At 44.5% G+C, this 11,010-nt stretch overlaps 1 long non-coding RNA gene across 2 annotated transcripts; it reads left to right on the forward strand.

The window, feature by feature from the left end:
• Window positions 1-5,562: 5,562 nt before the first annotated feature.
• On the forward strand, window positions 5,563-10,658 carry LOC140694135 (uncharacterized). 2 transcript variants are annotated; one of them, XR_012069886.1, is made up of 3 exons: window positions 5,563-5,751; window positions 10,131-10,201; window positions 10,410-10,658. It is a non-coding gene; the product is annotated as an uncharacterized lncRNA (long non-coding RNA). The 2 variants fall into 2 exon arrangements; XR_012069887.1 differs by lacking the exon at window positions 5,563-5,751 and adding an exon at window positions 8,949-9,033.
• The last annotated feature ends 352 nt before the right edge of the window (window positions 10,659-11,010 follow it).

Consider the following 11,010-nt stretch of genomic DNA (forward strand, 5'->3'; position numbering starts at 1 on the left):
TCTAACAGTTCACAGTACACAGAGACCCACTAAAGGAGACTTATGTTCCTATAATATCCATACACCCGGAATACATATGCGTCGCCTGATTTCTGCTGAAACACCCGCACTCTCAGGACATGGATCCATTGGTTTCATGGGGGCTGAAATTCCAAGAAATGAAACCAACCCCAATGTGCACTTTACTGTCGGTCTCTTTTGCTCTTAGTACACTTTGGCAGAGATACTTGCCTTTGTTATAGGCTTCTTACATTTCTTCTCTACGTAGCGTAGAATATGGCATTCCTTCATCCTGTTGGAAGACATACAAGTCTACATCACGGACTAGGAATCCATTTGATTCCAAATCGGCATTAGTGTTAGGTCACGATATGCTCTTATGTATCTAAATTTACGAATATGTTTGCACGCCTTTGATTTCCGAATACAAGTGTGCTGAGTACATGCAAGCCCCGATACTGTGTCGATGCATGCTGAATGATCCTTGACATCACCTTGAGTAATTCTTTTGAATAATCATATTTCCCTTGGTAAATGTCAGCCAACCGTACCATTTTGGTGCTTGTTTGTTGGTTTGATTCTTTGTTGGTCGGCTTCTAGCTTGTTTTGCAAACATGTCAGGCCATGCATTGCGGGGAGCCACTCGTGACTGTGGGCTGCCGAGCACAAAACTTGGGCGTAAAACCCCAAAGTGCAGGGCGCCAGGCTCTGAGATTGAGGCTGCCGAGCACAAAGGTTGTGCCTAAACTCCCACAGTGCGGGGCGCCCGGCTCAAAGGTCAATTGAGTTAGAACAATCTCTGTCCCGCCACCTCTTTTACTAAAGAATTCACCAGGTGCGCTAATGCCTGAGGAAACCTCTTTGAGCTATTTAGTCACAAAAGACCTTCGGAGGGAGAGATACAATTGGCACACAAATCAGTGATCCTTTTAGAGAACAATCACCTGAGTTGAATGTATCACCTGAGTTGAATGTATACGAGTCACGAGGTTAGGCTTTATTGCCTACGTGCAGGAATGTATGAGCTAATGGGTTAAAATCATATAAAAGAACCACCTGAAATAAACTCGAGGTCCACTCTTGACCTAGCGTCTTGCGGGCTAGAGTGAGACCCTCTCAACCCCAACTTTTCTTGCCTTGCTGTCTTTTTGTTACGTCTTTCCTTTTCTCAGTCCTGCAGCACAGGTTTCTGGACCTGATCGATTGTCGGCTGGCTCCGACAATGCATCTCTCCTTTAGCTTCAAACAGAGAGTCAAATAAGTTGATTCACTTAAGAGAGTGCTTCCAATCACCTATGATTTCCTGCTTCCCTCTCCCATCTTTGGGGTTTTGATGTCCTCCTACCGTCCTTCTTGTTTCTTCTTTGCCACTCATGATCTTCTTGCATTTCCAATAATGGTTTCTTTTTCCAATTCATCTTGCTGCTTTTCTATTCAGGGTAGATTTCTCAACCATTCTTGTAGGATAAGTTTTGAACTGCTGAATTCTTTTGAGATTTGCCGGTTTGTGGAATTCTCTAGCTCTGCCATTATTAGAAATGGCGGTCATGTGGCATAGGCTACCCTAGGTGGCAGCATTTGGCCATTCAGGTTATGGTCTGTGTCCTGGCACTCCTCCCTGTCCTGCAATATTGCTGCTGAGATATCTGCTGAAACCCCTCTGGAGGTTCCCTTGTGACTATGTTGTTTCCTCCAGGTGCATTTTAAATCACTGGGATATTCGTGAGCTTTGATGATTTGCATCATACAGCTACTGGTAGGTTTATTGGGATTCCACCTCCTTTGGATGGTGTGTAATTCCTGAATTCGCATAGATGATTCTTTCTTGGCTTTCAGCAAGTTTCAGTCTGATTTTTCTACAGATATATTTTCAGACATTTTTTGTTTCTATATCTCTTGCTTTTCCATTTGGGACTCTTATGAATTCTAGTCTTTCATGCCCTGTCTTAACCCAGGGTTCAACAGCAATGTTTACATTGGTTTGCACTTGCTTTCCTATGTCTGCTTCTGACCGAGGTTTTTCTGTTCCCCTGTCTTCACAGTCATTCACGCGTCCCTCTGCATTATCTACTCTGCTAAGGACTAAATTTTAGCCCTGATATTATCACATCCATTGAGTTTTCTGATATTATTTGGCTCGTGTTGAGACTTTCTATTCCCCTTTTCCGGTATTCGGCCTTTTGTGCTTCTGAGACCCTGTTGTACTTCAGTGTTTCCTGACCTCCATTTTCAAATCTGGTTCTGTTTAGCGTTTTGCATTGTAGATGTTTGAATGCTTATCTTTTGGGCCTTCAATATCTTTGGAACTGAAAATGGTACTTCCTGTTTCTTTTACTGTACTTCTTCATCTCTAATGATCAGATAATATCAGGTATTAAATGTAGACTTCTAGGGCTTGGTTAAGTGAAAATTTTAGACTCTTGGCTCTACGCAATTTAAAGTGATTTCTGTGAGGACAATTTCTCCTAGACATTGATGCCATATTCTATTCCTGTGTGTGTTGTCTGGTATATCTCCAATTGCTGGTGTTGCATTTGTTGTGATGAACAACCCATACTATTTCGATTAGCAAAACTTCATTTTGATTACGCTTATCTCACAATTCTGAAAGTGCGCAGGACACTTCCTCTTGTTGAAATGAAGCTTCTAAAGGTTCTGAGCTCTGCATTCTGCTCTATGTCATTTTTTAGTGTTTCCAAAACAGCAAACTGAGAGTGCGCTTGTGCTTTGTAGTGCCACTGGAATATCCCAATGAAATCAGTTTTCCCAGAGCTTCTCTGTCTACTGAAAATGCAGTGGAAGAACATCCATGGATGTCATACATCAGGGCCTGCTGGAATGATCCCGCAGACCGACATTGGTGTCCTCGATGCCGTACCGTGCCGGTGCCATCCAAAATGTAGCATCCGCATTTGGGAGATAGTGCTGAAAGAAATGCTTCCTCTTCTCACGCTGTGAAGTTGGACCACTCTTCCTTGTCCTCTCATCCTTGTGGCACGGGTGCACGAAGGCAACCACAGAGTTGTTGCGCATCCTGTGACTCAAACCAAACCATAATCCCAGCCCAGGTTATGAATGAGGCTGATCCAAAGGCTTTTCATTCTGATTTCAAAACCAAGGCCCCCTGGATCCCTCAGAGCAGATGCATGATCACTCTGATTCAGCCCCACACGTGCTCTATTGGCAAAATGCCCAATTGGTCCCTGGTCCTGCAGATGCACTGGGTGTGGCCATGGGACATATCGGTAATCTCAACCGTGTGACCAGTGTGGTTGATTTATCATTCGTACACTGTTTGGTTTGCTCTCTTGATTCGACCCACCAAATCCCACAACGCACTCCAGATCGCTGAGACTCAGCGTTTGCCATCATCAGTAGCCCTATCTCTCACTGACCGTTGCCCCTGCTAACTCAAATTTGGCATCACGGATCTTGGTCTCAGAATCAACTGTGGGGATATTTTGTGCTGGATTCTTTGAGTTCTGTCAGCCAAACTTCTGCTGGGCACTCTTATAAATCTCAGCACATCACCTTCTATCCCATGTCTCCTGTCCGCTTGAGAGTGTGCGTCCAAGTTTAACACAGTTTACCCTTGCTGCTCCATCACCAGGGGTCCGACCCTGCACTGATTTCCATTCCCTGCTTTGCCTTTTCCTGCTTCCAGGTGTCCTGAGGCCTCATCCTGTCTTTGGAAATAACAGACCTCTCTTCGGCCACTATCCTGTGCCAAGGGCTGGGTGAGTAGGGTTTTCCATTGCTCTGTAAATGAGGGCGAGTGAGTGCAGGTTGCACTTCTTCTCTGCCAACTGGGCATCGATGAATCAACACTATCCAGATACATTTCACAGAAATGTGATATTTGCTTAGCTCTTTGTTTCTATACAGCCGTGGTGGGAGGGATTGTCCGAAGACAACTCTTTTGACATTGTGTTGATATCTCATTTGCAGTCTTTAAGAATTTTAACAGAATTCATTTACATGTTTTGGGATTTATACGAAAATGGAGTTATTTTTTGAAACACACTAAATCGACCTAGAAGCCAGACTTGTCAATTTTGGTAACATTGTTTCAGCTCTACGGAAAAGCTAGACAGATAGAATGCAAACTAGCAGTCCAAACTGTTAAAGGGGTCATGTCAGCTCTTTACGGTTGAAGCCTCCGAACCCAACGTGAACCATGAAATAACTATTGGAAACATGAAATAACCCTCAACCTTGGATACACTTGTGCATGTGCTGCCCTTTACTCCCAATGGCACCTACTGGCCAATGTTGGCATTTCAAGGGATAACATCCCTCTCTAGGAAAATACAAGAAGAAACAAACCAAATATATACATTTAGGTTTGAATCCAAAAGCACCTATGTGCATTATAGCTTGGAGAAATCTGCTGCAGTTATGCTAGTCTATGGAGAACCAGGTGTACTTCTATCAGTGATGAGAACGCTTTATCATCCGATCATGTTGGGTAAAGCCATTTAACGCAATCAACTTTGCACCCCCATTTTATAGAGCCCCCGTGGGCTTGACTCAAGTGAAAGACGATCCACATAAGCTGTGTCTTTAATGTCATTGGCGACTTTTACAGTACAGTTCACTTTCTGACTTGTACTATTTACCTATACTGTGTAGAAAAACTGAGGCCTAATACAGATTCAAGTTCAGTCAAAGATTCCCCTCACTTACCACACTCCCTTCACCCCAGGGAAGACATAAACACAACATTTGCTGAATCTAGCGGAAGGCCATCTTTTCTAAGTGTGAGTTAGTTATTCAATTCTTATCGATTTCAGCCGAGACTATTTGACCTTTAAGGATTTCACTGTTGTTCACAGAGTGTGAAGCTGGAGGAACTCTAATTCTAGGAGGGGTTTGCTCTTCTCCTAATGGCTTCATTGCAGCTCAGGTACTGATCCTTCAAAATGGATGCCTGAGTGGAGGGGAGGGAAGGGCAAGTTCTTGCTATCTAGGCTCAAACCTGGGAAATGGCTTACCTGGGCTTGGTGAATTTTGGTCTGAATGGCTAGGGAAGACCCCTTGGGACGTGTGGATTCTCACGACCTCTTCCAAGAACAGGAGCGTTTTGATCATCTCTGCCATCTCTTCTCTTGCAGACGTCAGGGACCTTGGACCCGTTCTTGGAGAAGAGAATTGAGGAACTTCCTCAAGTCCACGTTGGCACTCCGTATGTTTCTGCCAGTATCAGCGAGGTTCAATATGTCTCATGAATGTCTTTTGAGCCTGGTATCCTCTACAGCTGTCTCCACGCCAGTATTCTCCATTGTAGCAGAACGTCTCTCATCCATGTGTTCGCATCTCTCCTCAATCCGTGCAGCAAGCTTTTCAGCCAGCTTCTCTTCGTGTCTCCCCTAAAGTCGACTTCAGTAGGACTGGGCAAGTCTGAAAGTACCTCAGAGCCTCACCAGTAAGCTGATGACAGGCAGATCTTCCACTGTCTGCCCTTTCAGTTTCTGGAAACTGACCTGTGAACTCAGGTCTTTTGGCAGCAGCAGTATCTCGAACTTACACAGCTTCCCGGGCCAAACTCCTAAGCCAAGCTCCACAGAGGGCGGCAGCCCCGCCATCACACTGATCCACCCACAGAACTCTGCCCGGTTACCTAGGATCCAACAGCCACAACAAGCCTCGCGGTACACACCAACATTCCACCTGGAATCCAACCGCTAACTGCCATCCCCAATGGCTGCTGCATCTTGTCAGTGTTGGGGGAGGGGCTGCATCCGACGAGAGGTTCCTAAGGTAAATGTGATTCTACCCACTAGCGTCCCATGGGCCTTTCTTCTTCCCTCTTTCCTTTTGTTCAGATCTGTATGCACAGTAACAATGGAGAGAAGTGTGTCCCTTTTCAGTTTATGTTTTCACACTTCTTTAAACTTTCTAACAGTTCACAGTACACAGAGACCCACTAAAGGAGACATATGTTCCTATAATATCCGTAGACCCGGAATACATATGCGTCGCCTGATTTCTGCTGAAACACCCGCACTCTCAGGACATGAATCCATTGGTTTCATGGGGGCTGAAATTCCAAGAAATTAAACCAACCCCAATGTGCATTTACTGTCTGACTCTTTTGCTCTTAGTACACTTTGGCAGAGCTACTTGCCTTTGTTATAGGCTTCTTACATTTCTTCTCTACGTAGCGTAGAATATGGCATTCCTTCATCCTGTTGGAAGACACACAATTCTACATCACGGACCAGGAATCAATTTGATTCCAAATCGGCATTTTGCTGAGGTCACAATATGCTCTTATGAATCTATATTTACGAATATGAATGCACGCCTCTGATTTCCGAATACAAGTGTGCTGAGTACATGCAAGCCGCGATACTGGGTCGACGCGTGCTGAATTATCCTTGATATCACCTTGAGTAATTTCTTTTGAATAGTCATGGTTCCCTTGGTATATGTCAGCCAACCGTACCCTTTTGGTGCTTGTTTGTTGGTTTCATTCTTTTTTGGTCTGCTTCTTGCTTGTTTTGCAAAGACCGCAGGCCATGCATCTCTCCTTTCGCTTCAGAGAGTCAAATAAGCTGATTCACTTAAGAGAGTGCTTCCAATCACCTATGATTTCCAGCTTCCCTCGCCCATCTTTAGTTTTTTGATGTCCTCCTTGCCTTCTTCTTTTTTCTTCTTTGCCACTCATGCTCTTCTTGCATTTCCAATAATGGTTTTCTTCTTTCCATTTCATCTTGCTGCTTTTCTATTCAGGGGTGTATTCTCAACCTTCCTTTTAGAGGAAGTTTTGAACTGCTGAATACTTTTAAGATTTACTGGTCTGTGGAATTCTCTAGTTCTGCCGTTATTAGAAATGGTGTTCATGGGGCATAGGCTACCCTAGGTGGCAACATTTGGCCATTCAGATATGGTCTGCGTCCTGGCACTCCTCCCTGTCCTGCAATATTGCTGCCGAGATATATGCTGAAACCCCTCCGGAGGTTCCCTTGTGACTATGATTTTTCCTCTAGGTGCATTTTAAATCACTCGGATATTCGTGAACTTTGTTGATTTGTATCATACAGCTACTGGTAGGTCTATTGGGATTCCACCTCCTTTGGATGGTGTGTACTTCCTGAATTCGCATAGATGATCCTTTCATGGTTTTCAGCAAGTTTCAGTCTAATTTTCCTACAGATAAATTTTCAGACATTTTTTGTTTCTTTATCTCTTACTTTTCCATCTGGGACTCTTATGAATTCTAGTCTTTCATGCCCTTTCTTAACCCAGGATTCAACAGCAATGTTTTCTTTGGTTTGCACTTGCTTTCCTATGTCCGCTTCTGACCGTGGGATTTCTGTTCCCCTGTCTTCACAGTCATTCACGCCTCCCTCTGCATTATCTACTCTGCTAAGGACTGAATTTTAGCTCTGATATTATCACATCCATTGAGTTTTCTGATATTTTTTGGCTCGTCTTTAGACTTTCTCTTCCCCTATTCTTGTATTCTGCCTTTTGTGCTTCTGAGACCCTGTTTTTCTTCAGTGTTTCCTGACCTCCATTTTCAATACTTTTTTTGGATAGCGTTTTGCAGTCTAGTTGTTTGAAAGCTTATCTTTTGGGCCTTCAATATTTTGGAACTGAAAATGGTACTTCCTGTTACTTTTATTATACTTTTTCATCTCTAATGGTCAGGTAATATCAGGTATTTAATGTAGACTTTTAGGGCTTGGTTAAGTGAAAATTTTAGAATCTTGGCTCTATGCAATTCCATGAGATTTCTGTGAGGACAAATTCTCCTAGACATTGATGCCATATTCTGTTCCTGTGTGTGTTGTCTGGTATATCTCCAATTGCTGGTGTTCCATTAGTTTTGATGAACAACCCATACTATTTCGATTAGCATAACTTCATTTTGATTACGCTTATCTCACAATTCTGAAAGTGCGCAGGACACTTCCTCTTGAGGAAATGAGGCTTCTAAAGGTTCTGAGCTCTGCATTCTGCTCTATGTCATTTTGGAGTGTTTCCAAACAGCAAACTGAGTGTGCGCTTGTGCTTTGTAGTGCCACTGGAATATCCCAATGAAAGCAGTTCTTCCCAGAGCTTCTCTGTCTACTGAAACAGCAGTGGAAACACATCCATGGATGTCACACATCAGGGCCTGCTGGAATGATCCCGCAGACAGACCTTGGTGTCCTCGGTGCCGTACCGTGCCGGTGCCATACAAAATCTAGCATCCGATATTGGGAGATAGTGCTGAAAGAAATGCTTCCTCTTCTCACGCTGTGGAGTTGGACCACTCTTCCTCGTCCTCTCATCCTTGTGACACGGGTTCATGAAGGCAACCACAGAGATGTTGCGCATCCTCTACCTCAAACCAAACAATAATCCCAGCCCAGGTTATGAATGTAGCAGATCCAAAGGCTTTTCATTCTGATTTCAAACCCAAGGCCCCCTGGATCCCTCAGAGCAGATGCACAATCGCTCTGATTCAGCCCCACACGTGCTCTATTGAAAAAATGCCCAATTGGTCCCTGGTCCTGCAGATGCACTGGGTGTGGCCATGGGACATATCGGTAATCTCAACCGCGCGACCAGTGTGGTTGATTTATCATTCGTACACTGTTTGGTTTGCTCTCTTGATTCGACCCACCACATCCTACAACGCACTCCAGATCGCTGAGACTCAGCGTTTGCCATCATCCGTAGCCCTATCCCTCACTGACCGTTGCCCCTGCTAACTCAAATTTGGCATCACGGATCTTGGTCTCAGAGTCAATTGTGGGGATATTTTGCGCTGGTTTCTTTGAGTTCTGTCAGCCAAGCATCTGCTGTGCACTCTTGTAAATCTCAGCACATCACCTTCAATACCATGTCTCCTGTCCGCTTGAGAGTGTGCGTCCAAGTTAAACAGAATTTCACCCTTGTTGCTCCATCACCAGGGGTCAGACACTGCACTGGTTTCCATTCCCTGCTTTGCCTTCTCCTGCTTCCATGTGTCCTGAGGCCTCATCCTGTCTTTGGAAATAACAGACCTCTCTTCGGCAAGTATCCTGTGCCAAGGGCTGGGTGAGTTGTTGTTACCATTCCTCCGTACATGGGAGTGAATGAGTGCATTTTGCACTTCTTCTCTGCCAACTGGGCATCTATGAATCATCACTATCCAGATACATTCCACAGAAATGTGATATTTGCTTAGCTCTTTGTTTCTATACAGCCGTGGTGGGAGGGATTGTCCGAAGACAACTATTTTGACATTGTGTTGATATCTCATTTGCAGTCTTTAAGAATTTTAACAGAATTCATTTACATTTTTTGGGAGTTATACGAAAATGAAGTTATTTTTTGAAACACACTCAATCGACCTAGAAGCCAGACTTGTCAATTTTGGTAACATTGTGTCAGCTCTACGGAAAACCTAGACAGATAGAATGCAAACTAGCAGTCCAAACTGTTAAAGGGTTCATGTCAGCTCTTTACGGTTGAAGCCTCCGAACCCAACATGAACCATGAAATAACTTTTGGAAACATGAAATAACCCCCAACCTTGGATACACTTGTGCATGTGCTGCCCTTTACTCCCAATGACACCTACTGGCCAATGTTGGCATTTCAAGGGGTAACATCCCTCTCTAGGAAAATACAAGAAGAAAGAATCCAAATATATAATTTAGGTTTGAATCCAAAAGCACCTATGGGCATTATAGCTAGTAGAACCCTGCTGCAGTTATGCTAGTCTATGGAGAACCAGGTGTACTTCTACCAGTGATGAGAACGCTTTATCATCCGATCATGTTGGGTAAAGCCATTTAACGCAACCAAGTCTGCACCCCCATGATATAGTGCCCCTGGGGGCTTGAGTCAAGTGAAAGACGATCCACATAAGCTGTGTCTTTAATGTCATTGGCGACTTTTACAGTACAGTTCAATTTCTGACTTGTGCTATTTACCTATACTGTCTTGAAAAACTGAGGCCTTATACAGATTCAAGTTCAGTCAAAGATTCCCCTCACTTACCACACTCCCTTCACCCCAGGGAAGACATAAACACAATATTTGCTGTATCTAGCAGAAGGCCATCGTTTCTAAGTGTGAGCTAACTATTCAATTCCTATCGATTTCAGCCGAGACTATTTGACTTTTAAGGAGTCCACTGTTGTTCACAGAGTGTGAAGCTGGAGGAACACTGATTCTAGGAGTGGCTTGCTCTTCTCCTAATGGCTTCATTGCAGCTCAGGTACTGATTCTTCAAAATGGATGCCTGAGTGGAGGGGAAGGAATGGCAAGTGCTTTCAAACTAGGCCCAAACCTGGGAAAAGGCTTACCTGGCCTTGGTGAATTTTTGTCTGAATGGCTTCTGAAGGCCCCTTGGGAAGTGTGGTTTCTCACGACCTCTTCCAAGAACAGGAGCGTATTGATCATCTCTGCCATCTCTTCTCTTGCAGACGTCAGGGACCTTGGACCCGTTCTTGGAGAAGTCAATTGAGGAACTTCCTCAAGTCCACGTTGGCACTCCGTATGTTTCTGCCAGTATCAGCGAGGTTCAATATGTCTCATGAATGACTTTTGATCCTGGTATCCTCTACAGCTGTCTCCACGCAAGTATTCCCCATTGTAGAAGAATATCTCTCATCCATGTGTTCGCATCTCTCCTCAATCCGTGCAGCAAGCTTTTCGGCCAGCTTCTCTTCGTGTCTCCCCTAAAGTCGACTTCACCAGGACTGGGCAAGTCTGAAAATACCTCGGAGCCTCACCAGTAAGCTGATGACAGGCAGATCTTCCACTGTCTGCCCTTTCAGGTTCTGGAAACTGACCTGGGAACTCAGGTCTTTGGGCAGCAGCCGTATCTCGAACTTACACGGCTTCCCAGACCAAACACATAAGCCAAGCTCCACAGAGGGCGGCAGCCCCGCCTACAAACTGATCCACCCACAGAACTCTGCCCGGTTCCCTAGGATCCAACAGCCACAACAAGCCTCGCGGTACACTCCAAAATTCCACCTGGAATCCAACGGGTAATTGCCATCCCCATTGTCTGCTGCATCT

This window comes from Vicugna pacos, unplaced genomic scaffold, assembly GCF_048564905.1.
Source record: "Vicugna pacos unplaced genomic scaffold, VicPac4 scaffold_20, whole genome shotgun sequence".
Classification (NCBI taxonomy): domain Eukaryota; kingdom Metazoa; phylum Chordata; class Mammalia; order Artiodactyla; family Camelidae; genus Vicugna; species Vicugna pacos.